This window comes from Zingiber officinale, chromosome 5A (genome assembly GCF_018446385.1).
Source record: "Zingiber officinale cultivar Zhangliang chromosome 5A, Zo_v1.1, whole genome shotgun sequence".
In the NCBI taxonomy this organism is placed as follows: Eukaryota; Viridiplantae; Streptophyta; class Magnoliopsida; order Zingiberales; family Zingiberaceae; genus Zingiber; species Zingiber officinale.
Window position 1 is genome coordinate 73,800,513 of NC_055994.1, and position 15,709 is coordinate 73,816,221.

General features: G+C 41.1%; 1 pseudogene; it reads right to left on the reverse strand.

The window, feature by feature from the left end:
* Positions 1 to 1,247: 1,247 nt before the first annotated feature.
* On the reverse strand, positions 1,248 to 14,871 carry LOC121979647 (annotated as a pseudogene).
* Positions 14,872 to 15,709: the final 838 nt, after the last annotated feature.

The following is a 15,709-nucleotide window of genomic DNA, read 5'->3' on the forward strand; positions in this document are numbered from 1 at the left end:
CCGAACAAAAAGGGCATCTAGGACCTTGGCCGGCCACCGGAGATGATGCCCTAACTCCCTTTCATTTTTTGCCCGAGCTCCACCATCGTACGCAGAAGAGAAGGAGAGAATGGTTTAAGTCACGGGAAAACAGAGCATCAACTTATCCCTTTTTATAATCCAATATTTTGCTAACTATCTTAAATAAATTCGCTACATTTTCTAAACGGACAAATCCAACATCAACTTATCCCTTTTATAATATTCTGTTAACTATCTTAAATAAATTCGCTACCTTTTCTAAACAAACAAATCCAAGATCAACTTATCCCTTTTATAATCCAATATTCTGTTAACTATCTTAAATAAATTCGCTACCTTTTCTAAATAAAAAAATCCGTTTGCCCACCTGGTCAGTCGGGTTTTGACTGAGTCAAAGGTCGTGGATTCAATTCTCGGCTTGGATATTTTTTTGTCGAAACTTCCTTCGTTTAGTAAAAAATACCAAACGACCTCCAAAAATTACATAAAAATATTCTAAAAATTTCTAAAAATCTCTAAAATATTTCTAAATATTTTTAAGAACTTTTAGAACTCCTAATGAGGAAAATTGGGTCGTTACAAGAGTTGCAAGAATAATCACAGACTGTTCACACCTCTTTTATATTGGGTCATGCTCCAAAAGTGAAACCGAGTTAGAGTAGAAAAACACTTGAACATATATATATGTTTATCGTTATCTTAATCGTATGTCACATTGCTTAATGACTTGGACCTCTATGAGGCAAATGATCTCTAGAGAATCTGGATCACATAGAATCTATTCTAAGATATCTTTTAGTGTTTCTTGATGCATGTTCTAGTTGACGTTTTCTAGATTGTCACTGAAAATTAGAAAGACGCTACTACTTCAATGAGATGAATAATCCAAAATGGAATAATTACTGAAAAATTTAGTTTATTTCTCCTGCCATATATAATATCTTGAGATCCTATCACTTTTTGAGAACTTCACTTCAAACAATGTCAAAATCGCTTTATAGTTGGTTGGGGACAATCAACAAACACATTGTGGGCGGTTAAAGTGGACATCAAAGATCATCTGCCTGGATTAATTGAGAGAGACATAAAAATGAAGAGGCATGAAAAGAGGAAGTATCATACAATTCAAGAAAATCAGATGCAACCAAAATATAATATGAAACGTGATACCATCAAGGAAAGAGATCCTTGCAAAAAGTAGCACCTTTGGGATTGGGCATGCACCTGTCTGTCACAAGGCGAAATCTTTGAGGTAACTGGGATCCTTCCGGGCTCGCTCCTGGAACTTCTTGAACCACCGGTCAAGGATATCCATGGGCATGACGAGCCGGCTTCCGTCAATCTTGCAGAAGGACTGCACGAAATTAAAGAGGTTCTCGCCAACCCTAAGAACGAGTCGCTCAGCCTTCTTCTCCGCGCCGGCGTAAGCGACGGGTGGCAAGGACGCGAGGTCCTCGACCGAGACGCCGATCTTGGCGGAGGTGAGCCCGAGCTGGAGGGGATTAGGGTTAGGATCAGGAATGGGGGGTTCTTCGGAAGGGTCAGACCAGGGGAGGGAGAGGAGGTCGGATGGACGGGCAGGGTGGACGGCGCCGCAAAAGAGGAAGGGATGACCAGGGGCTGGAAGTAGAAGGCAAGGGCCTTACCGGGTGGGAAGGAGGAAGCCGCAACCGGGAGGAGAAACAGACAGAGTTCTCTAACGTTGCGGTAGGCATTTGCCGATGAGGGAGTTCATGTCAAGGATCCAGTGGAGCGGGTCGATCTGCACGAACGCCGATGCGTCCATGGGGAAGCTCCACTGTAGTTGAGGTTCTTCTCCATTTTCTTTGATGACTATTTAAAGTCGTCTTCATCGGATCGGTGGAACTTAGTATCACCTTTCCCCCTAGTCGTCTTCATCTTACCTCCCTCCACCGCTACTACTCTGAAACCCTAGAAAACAAGACCAACTCGTCACCTCTCCTTTCTCGAAATGCGAAGAAGGGTTTCTCTTCTTACCCAAAGGGAGGAGGTGGAGGAGATGCATTGTGATTCAATCCTGATCGGGAGAGGAAGAGGCGTCGATCTAAGAAGGGGAAGAGGGAGATGGAGCTGAGAGAGATGGTTGGACGGCCTACGGCGAGGAGGAAAGTGGTAGTGGCGTCGCGACGGTATACGATGCATGACGCGATATAGGTTTAGGTTTGGAGGGAAGAGTGAAGTGTTGCAAATTTTTGGCTAAGTATTGGTGGGAAAATTAAATTATTTTATTTTATCATAGACACTGGGTTTTAAAAACCGCTGTTAAAATCGGTGTTTATTAATGAAAAAAAGGCGCTCATAGACATCGGCTTAAAAAACCGATGTCTATGAGCGAAAATCTACGCTTATAGACATCGGATTTTGAAAAAACCGGTGTAAAATATTCAAAGACATCAGCTTTTGCTTAAAACCGTTGTTGTTCCACCGATGTCTATGAGAGTTTTTTTGTTGTAGTGAACCGCTGTCCAATATCCATTTAGATTCCTAACAAGTTTAAGAGAAGCAAAAATTTTAGCTTAAATGTGAACTTATTTTAACTTTATTGATTTTATTTTAATTTTAACTTAATTTAATTTAGTTTAAATTTCATCCTTATTCATCCCACTCAGTCTAAGTTTTCAGACAAAGGAATCCTATGATTTTATGAGAAGAGTTAAATTTGAGTTTCAGGGTTTAGTTTAACTTTATGTTAGATTCAAGTTTAGATTTGGGTTCAATAAATAGGCATTCTTTGGATAAATTTCTGGGCTATGGTGAGTCACCTGGACATCATTAAAATAACCATGCCTTCGAGATTTTCTAAATAGTTCTATACACTGAACTTAATAACAAAACTTTGGTCTAACCAATTAGGATTGGTAAAGGTATTTTCAGTTAGTTCCACTAAGCCAAATGCACCAGGTCGAAGCCATATTTTCCTAGACATGCATAGACAGAGCTTCCCTAACTTACTATCATCCAAAACTTCTCTAGTGGTATTTTTCAAGTTAAACTTTTATCCCTATTTGATCTAATTCTAATTACCCAAACGGGTAAACTAATATTTTAGAGGTGCCAACTAATTTGGAGTCTCCCCCTGAATTATTGATTTTTAAGTTTTATGTCGTTTATTTTTATAGTTATAATAAACTTGATGATAATTTAAGTTAGCTTTGTAGTTATTTATTTTTTCTATTTAAGTTTGAATTGTTTGGCTTTATTTTACATGTTGGGTTTAGGTTTGATTTGTTTGATGTTAATCCATTCTTTAGTTTGGATTTTAGTTTTGAAGGGTTACTTTGGTTTAGTTTTGAATAAAAAGGTTTAGTTGTATTTGGTTTTAGATAATGAATTTCAGTTTTGGGTACATAAAACTAATTGAGTCCTACTTGCATGGTTAGATACACTTTCGGAATCCAAGCTTTAGTTTGTTTCTTATTTTGGCTTATAGGTGATATAAATGTCTTATTTGTTGAGCTGGATTTGTATCCAAGCACAGATTTATTGTATACAGCTTTTTGGGTTTTAAGAATTAAATCCAAGTTTTAGATCTAGTGGTAAATGTTTCTAACAATCCTTTAATTTTGTTAATTTCATTCTTTAATATTGTGTTTTCCTCCTCAAGTTTTACAACTTGATTTGGATTTATACTTTCAATCTGTTGCTTGAGGGGTTGATTTTCCTCCAGGAGCGTTTCATTTTGTTTTTCATATTTAATTAATTTTTTATTTAAAAATATAATTATTCTAAAGAATTTTGAGGTTAGGATAGAAGATATCTCGTTCGAACCTTTAGAAACGAGTACGGACTCGTGGCTTGATTCATCTTCAGACTCATCATTTTGTTTTGTCTCGCTTTCTGATTCCAGTACAAATGCTATCAAAGTGAGGTAGTTGTGATGTTCCCGATCTTTGATGTCCGATTCTTCAGAGGATGCTTCATCTTATGTCACCTTCTCTTCTTGTCATGCCCCGAGGAAGTCCCTGTCCGAAGAAATTTCAGCAGCACCTCCCCTGTACGGGTGACAATCTGAAGCATTTCTACAGACACAATATACATCAATTATAAATACCGAAGTAAAAGTACACAAACGCGTAGACATGTCTTCTGATGTGATGTGGGGATCGGCAGCCAGGATACTCCAAGCGTCTCCATAAACAACCTAGTACCTGAAAAAGATAGTGTCCACGGGGGTGAGTTCAACAACTCAGCAAATACCTAGTTGACATGTATAATAAACTATAACAAATAGTAATAACTATGGAGTACAGTCTCATGAACAAAAGAAGGTAATGCATAATGGAAGAGGGCTGAAGAGAACTGTACTCACCAGGTCCACCTATCAGAAAAATCAGGTCGTCAGACCGAAAGTGTCATAAATCCTGTATGCATGTCAAACATATGCATCCATCCAAATGCAGCATATAAGTGCAGCAAACACAAGCAATAAATGCATAAGTGCGTATGATGCCAATGATGCGTCCTGGTCACCCCTGACGCCAGTCAGCCACCTCACACACAATGGTGAGACCGAGTGGGTAGGGCTGTGACAACCGTGCACTTTGACATCACTGATCCTGATGAGTGACCGAGTGGACGGGATGCTGTCGGAGTACTCCTGTCCTCTGACCCCAAATCATAAATGGGGGAGCTCAATGCTCTCATCTCCCGGTACACAATGACGGGGAGGTATCTCTGTCGGCTATCACGCTGAGTCACCTGACCAACAGAGCCAAACAGAGTCCACTGTCTGTCGGCTACCACGCTGCTACACTAAATGCCAGCGGAGCCAAACAGAGCGGAACTGTCTGCCGGCTACCACGCTGAGTCACCTGACCAACGGAGCCAAACAGCAGAACCGCCACACACCTACCTGATATACCACTAATCCATGAGTGGTGGTGTTTGCAGTACATGTAACTGGCGATGTGCTCAATCATAGTGGAGCCGACAATCGCGCAGCATGCAATCATGATGCATGACACTAAGCATAGCAATAAACTGATCAACATAACCAAATCCATATATATAAAATGAGTACTGTAATATCGATGGTCAAATACGAAGATCTAAAGTACACAGGTCAGATAGGATATCAAAAACCTAGGTCCTGAACATATCAAGTATGGTATGTCACTACCTCTCTGAGCATATATATATAATCATGTGGATACTAGCATAAAATGCATAACAGGTGAGCAAACAAGCATGTAACAGGTATCCGGTAGTGACGTACCGAAACAATGACGAACATAATTATTACTAAAGGTTTATAACCTACTAAGCATATCAACAAGACATTATCTAAAAGATAAGTCAAGGTACCCGCCTCCAATGTAGATCGAGCTAATCAACCTCTATGTCGAAGTGCTCGTCCCGAATCAACGTCCTGCAAATCACATGATTATAATTTAGCTAATTACATATGCAACAATTAGCTAAATCTCAACTCAACCTAATTAGGGAAACCCCTAATCAAATCATCTATGAATCCTTTAATCTTTCCAAGACACTCCACATTTTATAATCAATCCAATGATTATATCGTTCATAAACTCTTCTATTAATCACAATGTCAATTTAATTAACAATCCATCATAACAAATCATGATACTAATCCCATAATCCTATAATTGATCATGTGACCTTCTACATCAACCAATCAATAAGATTTCCATCATGAATCAATTACCTCATAAAAATCAATCACTTAATATTCAACATATGATGAACCCAACTCACATAATTCCCCAAATAACTTAATTAATACTCAAAACAACAATCCGCCATTTTAATCCTAGCAATAACTTCAACCTTAAAACTCATCAAATCTGATGATAACCACTAATGCCTCATGATCAGAGTGTAACCCACAGCTGGAAATCACCGGTGTGTCTACTGCTGCTGGAATTCAATTTAATGCTGCCTCCTTGTGGCTAGCGCAATAAGCTGCAACTAATTCCCAAACCAGATTACCTAAATCAGTACTAAGTAAATACTAAAACCTCCACAAAATGAGTGGCAGCAATATACCTTATGAGTGCCAGCAAGGAAACACTACGAGTTATTGCGCCGATGGCTGCGATGCACTCCCGGCGAAGGATGCAGTGCGGCGATGTCTGAGATTTACAAAATGGATCGTACATCAGAGTTGCAAATCATACCCAATCATCACCAAATCGTACTCTACTTCACAAAACATAGCTTACCTCAACTGGTGCTCGCAGAACAGGGGACAGAGGAATGAGGTGTTGAGGTTGGCTGCTCACGGCAAAGGGTAGCATCGACTGGAGATCGGCAACAATCGAGATCAGCAATGGATGCCAGTGAGAGGTGCGTCAAATGCTGTGAACCCAAAACTAGGGCACGAGAACAGGAACCTTCGGCGATGGTCGGCGCGATTTGAGGATCTCCGCGGCAAGGAAAGAAGGGGCAAAGAGTGCTAGGGCACAAGTGCACCGGCGGTGGATCGGCGCCGCTCCGTTCGGCCTCAGGTGGTGGCGGCTCCTGGTGCGGCTCGGGAAAGAGAAGAAGGAGAGGAAGGGCTCGGCTTGGGTTTTAATCGCGAGAGGAGAGGAAAGAAACCACCTCCGGTTAGGTTTTTTGGCGTCGGGCACGCGGGGAAGGAAGAAGAAAAACGACGTGAGAAGAGGAAATAAGAAAAAAAAGAAAAAGAATAGAAAAGAAAAAGGATTTAAGAAAATTAACATTTCCTCGCTAAAATAGGGTAGCCTAAATTGGCTTTCTCGGGCCCTGTTTTTCTCCCCGTAAACTCGTCCATACGAGCTCCGAAAAATTCCCAGAAAATTTCTAAAAATTCTGGAAAATTCCCATATCACTATTCACCATTTTTCGGTATTTTACATTCTCCCCTACTAATAAAAATTTGGTCCCCAAATTTCATCATCTACCATCAGCAAGTACTAACATCAAATAGATAGTACAAAATGCTGAACGGCAAATTAAATCACATATCTCAAGTGAAAAGATAGGGGTATCGAGCTCGGATCGTATCCTCGAGCTCCCAAATAGCCTCCTCGTCCGAATGATGTTGTCATCCGACATTTACCAGCCGGATAGTCTTGTTCCACAACTGACGCTCTTTCCGGTCTAGAATCCGTACCGAAATCTACTCATAAGTGACGTCAGGCTGAATAGGGACTGAAACATCTGTCAGCACATGTGTCAGGTCGGGTATGTATCCCCTCAGCATAGATACATGAAATACGTCATGAACTCCTGCTAGGAACGGTGGTGGTGTCAACCGGTAAGCTACCGCTCCAATCCTTTCCAAAATCTGGAAAGGTCCAATGTATCGCGGAGCTAGCTTACCTCTGAAGTCAAATCTCTTCACTCCTTTCGTGGGTGAAATTCGTAGAAATTATGGTCGCCTGCAGAGAACTCTAAGAGTCACCGACTCCGGTCTGCATAACTCTTCTGGCGGTCCTGCGCCTCTGACATCCTCCGTCTGACAGTACGGACCAACTTTGTCTCAAGCTGAGCTCTGAAGTCCCAATAACTGGGCCTCTCCAACCTCATCCCAGAGGACGGGTGTCCAACACGGCCTACCATACAACACCTCAAACAGTGCCATATGGATAGTCGAATGAAAGCTGTTGTTGTAAGCAAACTCTACCAATGGCAGATGGTCCTCCCAACTGCCTCCGAAATCCATAACACATGACCTCAGCAGATCTTCTAAAGTCTGAATGGTCCGCTCTGACTGTCCATCCGTCTGTGGATGGAAGGCTGTACTGAAACGGAGCTGTGTACCCAAGGCCTGCTGCAGACTCTGCCAGAAACGTGACGTAAACCGTGGATCTCTATCCGAAATGATACTCAACGGAACACCATGTAATCTGATGATCTCTTGGCAATACAGATCTACCAATCGATCCAGGAAATCAGTCTTCCGAATCGCTAACGAGCGCGCGGATCGGGTTAATTGATCAACGATTACCCAAACCGCGTCATGGCCTCGTCGTGTCCTCCGCAAACTCACCACAAAGTCCATAGTAATGTGTTATCATTTCCACTCAGGAATAGAAATCTGCTGAAGTAATCTGGCAGGTCTCGAGTGCTCAGCCATCACCTGCTGATAAACAAGATATCTAGCTACAAAAATCTGCGATGTCTTTCTTCATTCCGTTCCACCAATAGGAACGCATCAAATCTCGATGCATGCGGGTCCCGCTTGGGTGGACCACAATTCGAAAGTGATGAGCCTCCTGAAGTAGCTCCTGTAAGACCGGATGAGACTGAGGTACGCATAATCTGCCTCGGAAGTATATAATACCCTCCTCGTCTCGTGTGAACTCGGTCTGCTGCCCGGAAACTATCTGGCTGCCTATAAATTGCAAATGTTGATCACCAGCCTGGCCTATCGGATCCTCGTCTTGATCGACGACTGAGCAACCATGGTAACAAGAATACCCTGCTCTGTCCGTCCTTACTCCTCAAGGTCTAATTCGAAGAAACCCTGAACCAAGTCTGTAACTAAAACTCGGTGGCAAGCCAAAGTCCCTCTGGACTTCCTGCTGAGTGCATCTGCAACCACATTAGCTTTTCCCGGGTGGTAGCTAATGGTACAATCGTAGTCCTTCAGGAACTCCATCCATCTCCTCTGTCGGAGATTAAGCTCCTTCTGAGTAAAAAAGTATTTGAGACTCTTATGATCAGTGAGAATCTCAAATGTAATGACGTACAGATGATGATGCCAAATCTTCAAAGCATATATGATGGCGGCTAACTCCAGGTCATGAACTGGGTAGTTCTTCTCATGATCCTTCAGCTGACGAGAAGCATAAGAGACTACTCTGCCGTGCTGCATCAGAACAGCACCCAAACCCTGTAGAGACGCGTCGGTATAGAGTACAAATCCATCCTCTCCAGAAGGTAAAACCAAAACTGGAGCCGACACTAATCTCCGCTTCAGCTCCTGAAAGCTGGTCTCGCAATCCTCTATCCACGTAAACTTCACGTCCTTCCTGGTAAGGCATGTCAGCGGCATAGCAATACGCGAGAAACCCTCGACAAAACGTCGGTAATATCCGGCCAATCCCAGAAAACTGCGGATCTCCTGAACTGACTTCGGCTGCTCCCAACTGGTGACAGCCTCGATCTTCTGAGGATCAACTGAAATACCTCTGCTCGAGACCACATGTCCCAGAAAACCGACTGAGGATAGCCAGAACGCACACTTGCTGAACTTCGCGTACAGTTGATGTCGTCAAAGAATCTCCAAAACTGTGCGAAGATGCTGTGCGTGCTCCTCCTCGGAACGAGAGTAGACCAATATGTCATCAATGAAGACGATAACAAACTGATCCAAATACTCCAGAAAGATCCGGTTCATCAAGTCCATAAACACCGCTGGAGCATTGGTAAGCCCAAATGGCATTACCAAAAACTCATAATGACCGTATCTCGTACGGAAAGCTGTCTTCTGGATATCTGAGTCTCTGACCCTCAACTGATGATATCCGGATCGCAGATCAATCTTAGAATACACTGATGTACCTCTGAGCTGATCAAACAAATCCTCGATCCGTGGTAAAGGATATTTATTTCTGACAGTAACTGCATTCAACTATCTGTAGTCAATACATAACCTCATGGTGCCGTCTTTTTTCTTGACAAATAATACCGGAGAACCCCATGGAGAAACACTAGGGCGAATAAATCCCCTATCCAAAAGCTCCTAGAGTTGAACCTTCAGCTCGTTCAACTCTTTTGGTGTCATACGATAAGGAGCTTTCGATGCCGGTACTGGTATAATTGTACCCGCAGTTCGATTTCCAACTACGACAAACTTACATAGCACATATCAGTTATTATTATTTTTTTTCACATACAGGATTTTGCATCATATACAAACTTAAACATGTGTAAACACATGATAAGCACCTATGACTGCTTTATTTGCTACAATGTCGCCATGTGAACCTTTACTCTACAATAAGGTGATTTGAATCTTCTTGTCAGTCTTCATTGAACACTGCTTCCTTTTCACACTACTCATCATTAAATCATACCCTTCTAATCATTCCATAAAATATCCTTTGAACCTGTATATATTATCTCAGACAACCTTCCCTATTTGCATTCGTTACTAGGACCATAAACTTGATCTTAGGTGCGAAGATAATAAGTAATGAATCATGAAAACCTCAGTACAGTTGTAATAGTCTTGAGATGGTCATAGCTAACTCAATCAGGTTTTTATACAGGTACGCAAGATAATGTACAATTAAGGGAACCAAACTATGTAGTTACCCATACAAGTTTTAACCATTACTCTTTGTAAAATTGTTATGCACATCTTTTATCTCACAACTAAATTTTCTGCATGGTAAGCATGAAACAATTTCCAACAGTACTTTAACTTAGCCTATAGGATACCCACATGATACAGTTTATAAAACAAAACTCTAACTTAGTAAACATAAGGCAATTCACAATAAAACTTCAACATAGCATAATGGATAGCAACCTGAGACAATAGCAGCTGTGCACAATTACTAAAACAATACTACTTTCCATTATACCAATCTCTCCAATAAACAAGGATTTTATTGTCCCAAGGAACATCCACGATGGACCAATCAATCTCCTCTACTTTGTTCATAAATTCCGAACCCATCATAAGAAGCCAACACCCAAAACAACCTTTGGACTTCCCTATCATTAAGCGCTCAAAATCACAAACATCAACACGAACAAAATTTCTACACAAATCATAGCACATCCACCATTTCTGTCCAAAACAGCAACCCTTTAAGCATGAATGCTAATCGAATAGGAAAAGAAAACAACTAAATCCTTACCATCTAAATATGAAGTTCAACACCGTTAACTACATCAAGAACAAAAGAAGAAAACCCACGTCTATACAAGATCACCAGGAAGCATCACCAAATTGTAAATCCATACCAAATTTCAGAATTCGTCAAGAACCTCTCAAATGCAGAAATTCCTCACCACTTTCTAGACATACACCAGAATCATCAAAGAAATTCGGCATCTGATCCCAATAAATCATCACCAAAACCATACCCAAACCAAATACCCATCGAAGACCTCTCCAATCACCAAATTAAACAACAATCAGAATCCCTTGAGAGCCAACATGCCCCTAAATTTCGGCTCTGATACCACTAAATTGTCATGCCCCGAAGGAGTCCCTGTTCGAGAAAATTTCGACAGCATCTCCCCTGTACGGCGGACAATCTGAAACTTTTCTACATCCTCATATACCAAATGAGAATAATCACTAAATACTTCCAATAAAGCCTAATAGACACAAGTGTACTCATAAATCATATATATTCCACAAGATACCTCAAATCTTACACCGAACACATCTACACATATCACAACTCAGATTAAAGCGACAAAATACCTCCAATAAACCAATCAGACACATACGTCTAACCACTTGGGTATAATCTACTAGAAACTCACAACCATCATAACTGGAAATGTATACCCACAATAATCATCATCTGGACAAATATACACCCACTACATGTAATTTAACCATCTATCATTGAACTCCTACAACACATAATAATCAAGTGTATAAACTACGCAGGTATGTATAATCAGCATATTTAATCCAATCTACCACACAAACCCTATGCTACCTACTCTCATGGTTTAGGGGTATAACTAAATAGAATCAAACATAAAGATCATACAGGAAAACGTAATCATAGACAATCCAACTAGGTACATACAGTCTAAAACTAAAGTACCCATGGAATAAGATACATTGAACCTCTATAGCATGACCAAGCCGACAATGGTATACGGTTAATTCAGTCTTTTCCACATCAGTACAAGTCATATACTCACATGTGCTCTAGCTACCTAACTAAGCACAAATAATCCAAAGATTCAAACCTCCAAAATTAGAGTATGGCAATCCTCTACTGATCGGACCAATAAAGCTAAAATGGTCATCTACTAACTAATCAAGAATACCTTAATCCTCCACAAGCTACTAAGATATATCAATCTATGACTACCCAAGTCGACAAACGTAAATCAGTCTTCCACTAACCGATCTAACAAGAGTAAATCAATGTTTACTGATGAAATTAACTCAGAATAAATGGTATACTACTGGCTAGGTCAACATAAAGATATAGATACTATCCACTACCCAGCTAATAATAGCAGAGGCTGGTATGTGCCTCAATCTGCTAACCAACAAGTAATAACAGAAGCTAAAAACTACTGGTGTATGATATGATAAATCACCAGAATCTGTAACCCTTAATCTCTATCAAGGTCGATCATCATCAGGGTTTTACCTAATACATAAAATATATGTTATCTCAACTAAACAGGTACTAGTAAAGAGTCCTAATACATGTCATAAACTGTAATAGTCAACGGTGCATATACTAACAAAAAGGTAGGATAACAGTATACCAACATACCTCTTATAGCTTGGAGATGTCATGCCGCTGCCAGGTCCCAAAATCCGAAAAGTCACATCGAGAAAACCAAATCCTGAAATCCAAAACAACGGAAATAAGACTCGTAATCTGAGCTCTGATACCAAATAAATTGGTATCAGATAAATCTCAAAATCCAGAACACATAGCAAGTATCGTATACCTGCTCTGAAACCACTTAATTGTCACGCCCCAAGGAAGTCCCTGTCCGAAGAAATTTCGGCAGCACCTCCACTGTACGGGTGACAATCTGAAGCATTTCTACAGACACAATATACATCAATTATAAATACCGAAGTAAAAGTACACAAACGCGTAGACATGTCTTTTGATGTGATGTGGGGACCGGCAGCCAGGATACTCCAAGCGTCTCCATAAACAACCTAGTACTTGAAAAAGATAGTGTTCACGGGGGTGAGTTCAACAACTCAGCAGATACCTAGTTGACATGTATAGTAAACTATAACAAATAGTAATAACTATGGAGTACAGTCTCGTGAACAAAAGAAGGTAATGCATAATGGAAGAGGGCTGAAGAGAACTGTACTCACCAGGTCCACCTATCAGAAAAATCAGGTCGTCAGACTGAAAGTGTCATAAATCCTGTATGCATGTCAAACATATGTATCCATCCAAATGCAGCATATAAGTACAGCAAACACAAGTAATAAATGCATAAGTGCGTATCATGCCAATGATGCGTCCTGGTCACCCCTGACGCCAGTCAGCCACCTCACACACAATGGTGAGACCGAGAGCGTAGGGCTGTGACAACCGTGCACTCTGACATCACTGCTCCTGATGAGTGACCGAGTGGACGGGATGCTGTCAGAGTACTCCTGTCCTCTGACCCCAAATCATAAATAGGGGAACTCAATGTTCTCATCTCCCGGTACACAATGACGGGGAGGTATCTCTGCCGGCTATCACGCTGAGTCACCTGACCAACGGAGCCAAACAGAGTCCACTGTCTGTCGGCTACCACGCTGAGTCACCTGACCAACGGAGCCAAACAGCAGAACCGCCACACACCTGCCTGATATACCACTAATCCATGAGTGGTGGTGTGTGCAGTACATGTAACTGGTGATGTGCTCAATAATAGTGGAGCCGACAATCGCGCAGCATGCAATCATGATGCATGACACTAAGCATAGCAATAAACTGATCAACATAACCAAATCCATATATATAAAATGAGTACCATAATATCGACGGTCAAATATGAAGATCTAAAGTACACAGGTCAGATAGGATATCAAAAACCTAGGTCCTGAACATATCAAGTATGGTATGTCACTACCTCTCTGAGCATATATATATAATCATGTGGATACTAGCATAAAATGCATAACAGGTGAGCAAACAAGCATGTAACAGGTATCCGGTAGTGACGTACCGAAACAATGACAAACATAATTATTACAATAGGTTATAACCTACTAAGCATATCAACAAGACATTATCTAAAAGATAAGTCAAGGTACCCACCTCCAATGTAGATCGAGCTAATCAACCTCTATGTCGAAGTGCTCGTCCCGAATCAACGTCCTGCAAATCACATGATTATAATTTAGCTAATTACATATGCAACAATTAGCTAAATCTCAACTCAACCTAATTAGGGAAAACCCTAATCAAATCATCTATGAATCCTTTAATCTTTCCAAGACACTCCACATTTTATAATCAATCCAATGATTATATCGTTCATAAACTCTTCTATTAATCACAATGTCAATTTAATTAACAATCCATCATAACAAATCATGATACTAATCCCATAATCCTATAATTGATCATGTGACCTTCTACATCAACCAATCAATAAGATTTCCATCATGAATCAATTACCTCATAAAAATCAATCACTTAATATTCAACATATAATGAACCCAACTCACATAATTCCCCAAATAACTTAATTAATACTCTAAACAACAATCCGCCATTTTAATCCTAGCAATAACTTCAACCTTAAAACTCACCAAATCTGATGATAACCACTAATGCCTCGTGATCATAGTGTAACCCACAGTTGGAAATCACCAGTGTCTCTACTGCTGCTGGAATTCAATTTAATGCTGCCTCCTTGTGGCTAGCGCAATAAGCTGCAGCTAATTCCCAAACCAGATTACCTAGATCAGTACTAAGTAAATACTAAAACCTCCACAAAATGAGTGGCAGCAATATACCTTATGAGTGCCAGCAAGGAAACACTACGAGTTCTAGCGTCGATGTCTGCGATGCACTCCCGGCGAAGGATGCAGTGCGGCGATGTCTGAGATTTACAAAATGGATCGTACATCAGAGTTGCAAATCGTACCCAATCATCACCAAATCATACTCTACTTCACAAAACATAGCTTACCTCAATACTGGCCATCGGAACCCTAGGTCAACGATGACGAAGAGAGCAGTTGATCCAGACTAGGGCACATCGTGGAGTAGGCCGGCGGCAGTGGCGTCGGAGATCGGCCGATGGGAAACAATGAGATGCAGTCGCCGTGAGGGGTAAAGCTGCGGCGGCAACGGCTGTGAACCCAAAACTAGGGCACGAGAACAGGAACCTTCGGCGATGGTCGGCGCGATTTGAGGATCTCCGCGGCAAGGAAAGAAGGGGTAAAGAGTGCTAGGGAACAAGTGCGCCGGCGGTGGATCGGCGCCGCTCCGTTCGGCCTCAGGTGGTGGTGGCTCCTGGTGCGGCTCGGGAAAGAGAAGAAGGAGAGGAAGGGCTCGGCTTGGGTTTTAATCGCGAGAGGAGAGGAAAGAAACCACCTCCGGTTAGGTTTTTTGGCGTCGGGCATGCGGGGAAGGAAGAAGAAAAACGGCGTGAGAAGAGGAAATAAGAAAAAAAAGAAAAAGAATAGAAAAGAAAAATGATTTAAGAAAATAAACATTTCCTCGTTAAAATAGGATAGCCTAAACTGGCTTTCCCGGGCCCTGTTTTTATCCCCGTAAACTCGTCCATACGAGCTCCAAAAAATTCCCAGAAAATTTCTAAAAATTCTGGAAAATTCTCATATCACTATTCGCCATTTTTCAGTATTTTACACTTCTTCTTGCATTTTGATATTAAGTAATTTATTCAAAATTAAATTCTTTTTAGTTACCTTTGCCTCACTATTCCCTTCGTGTAGTTTAATCCATTTGTCCCAGAGCTCCTTCGTGTTTTCATGTGGGCTGACACAGTTCAGTTCTTCCTTTGTTAGCATGTACTAGAT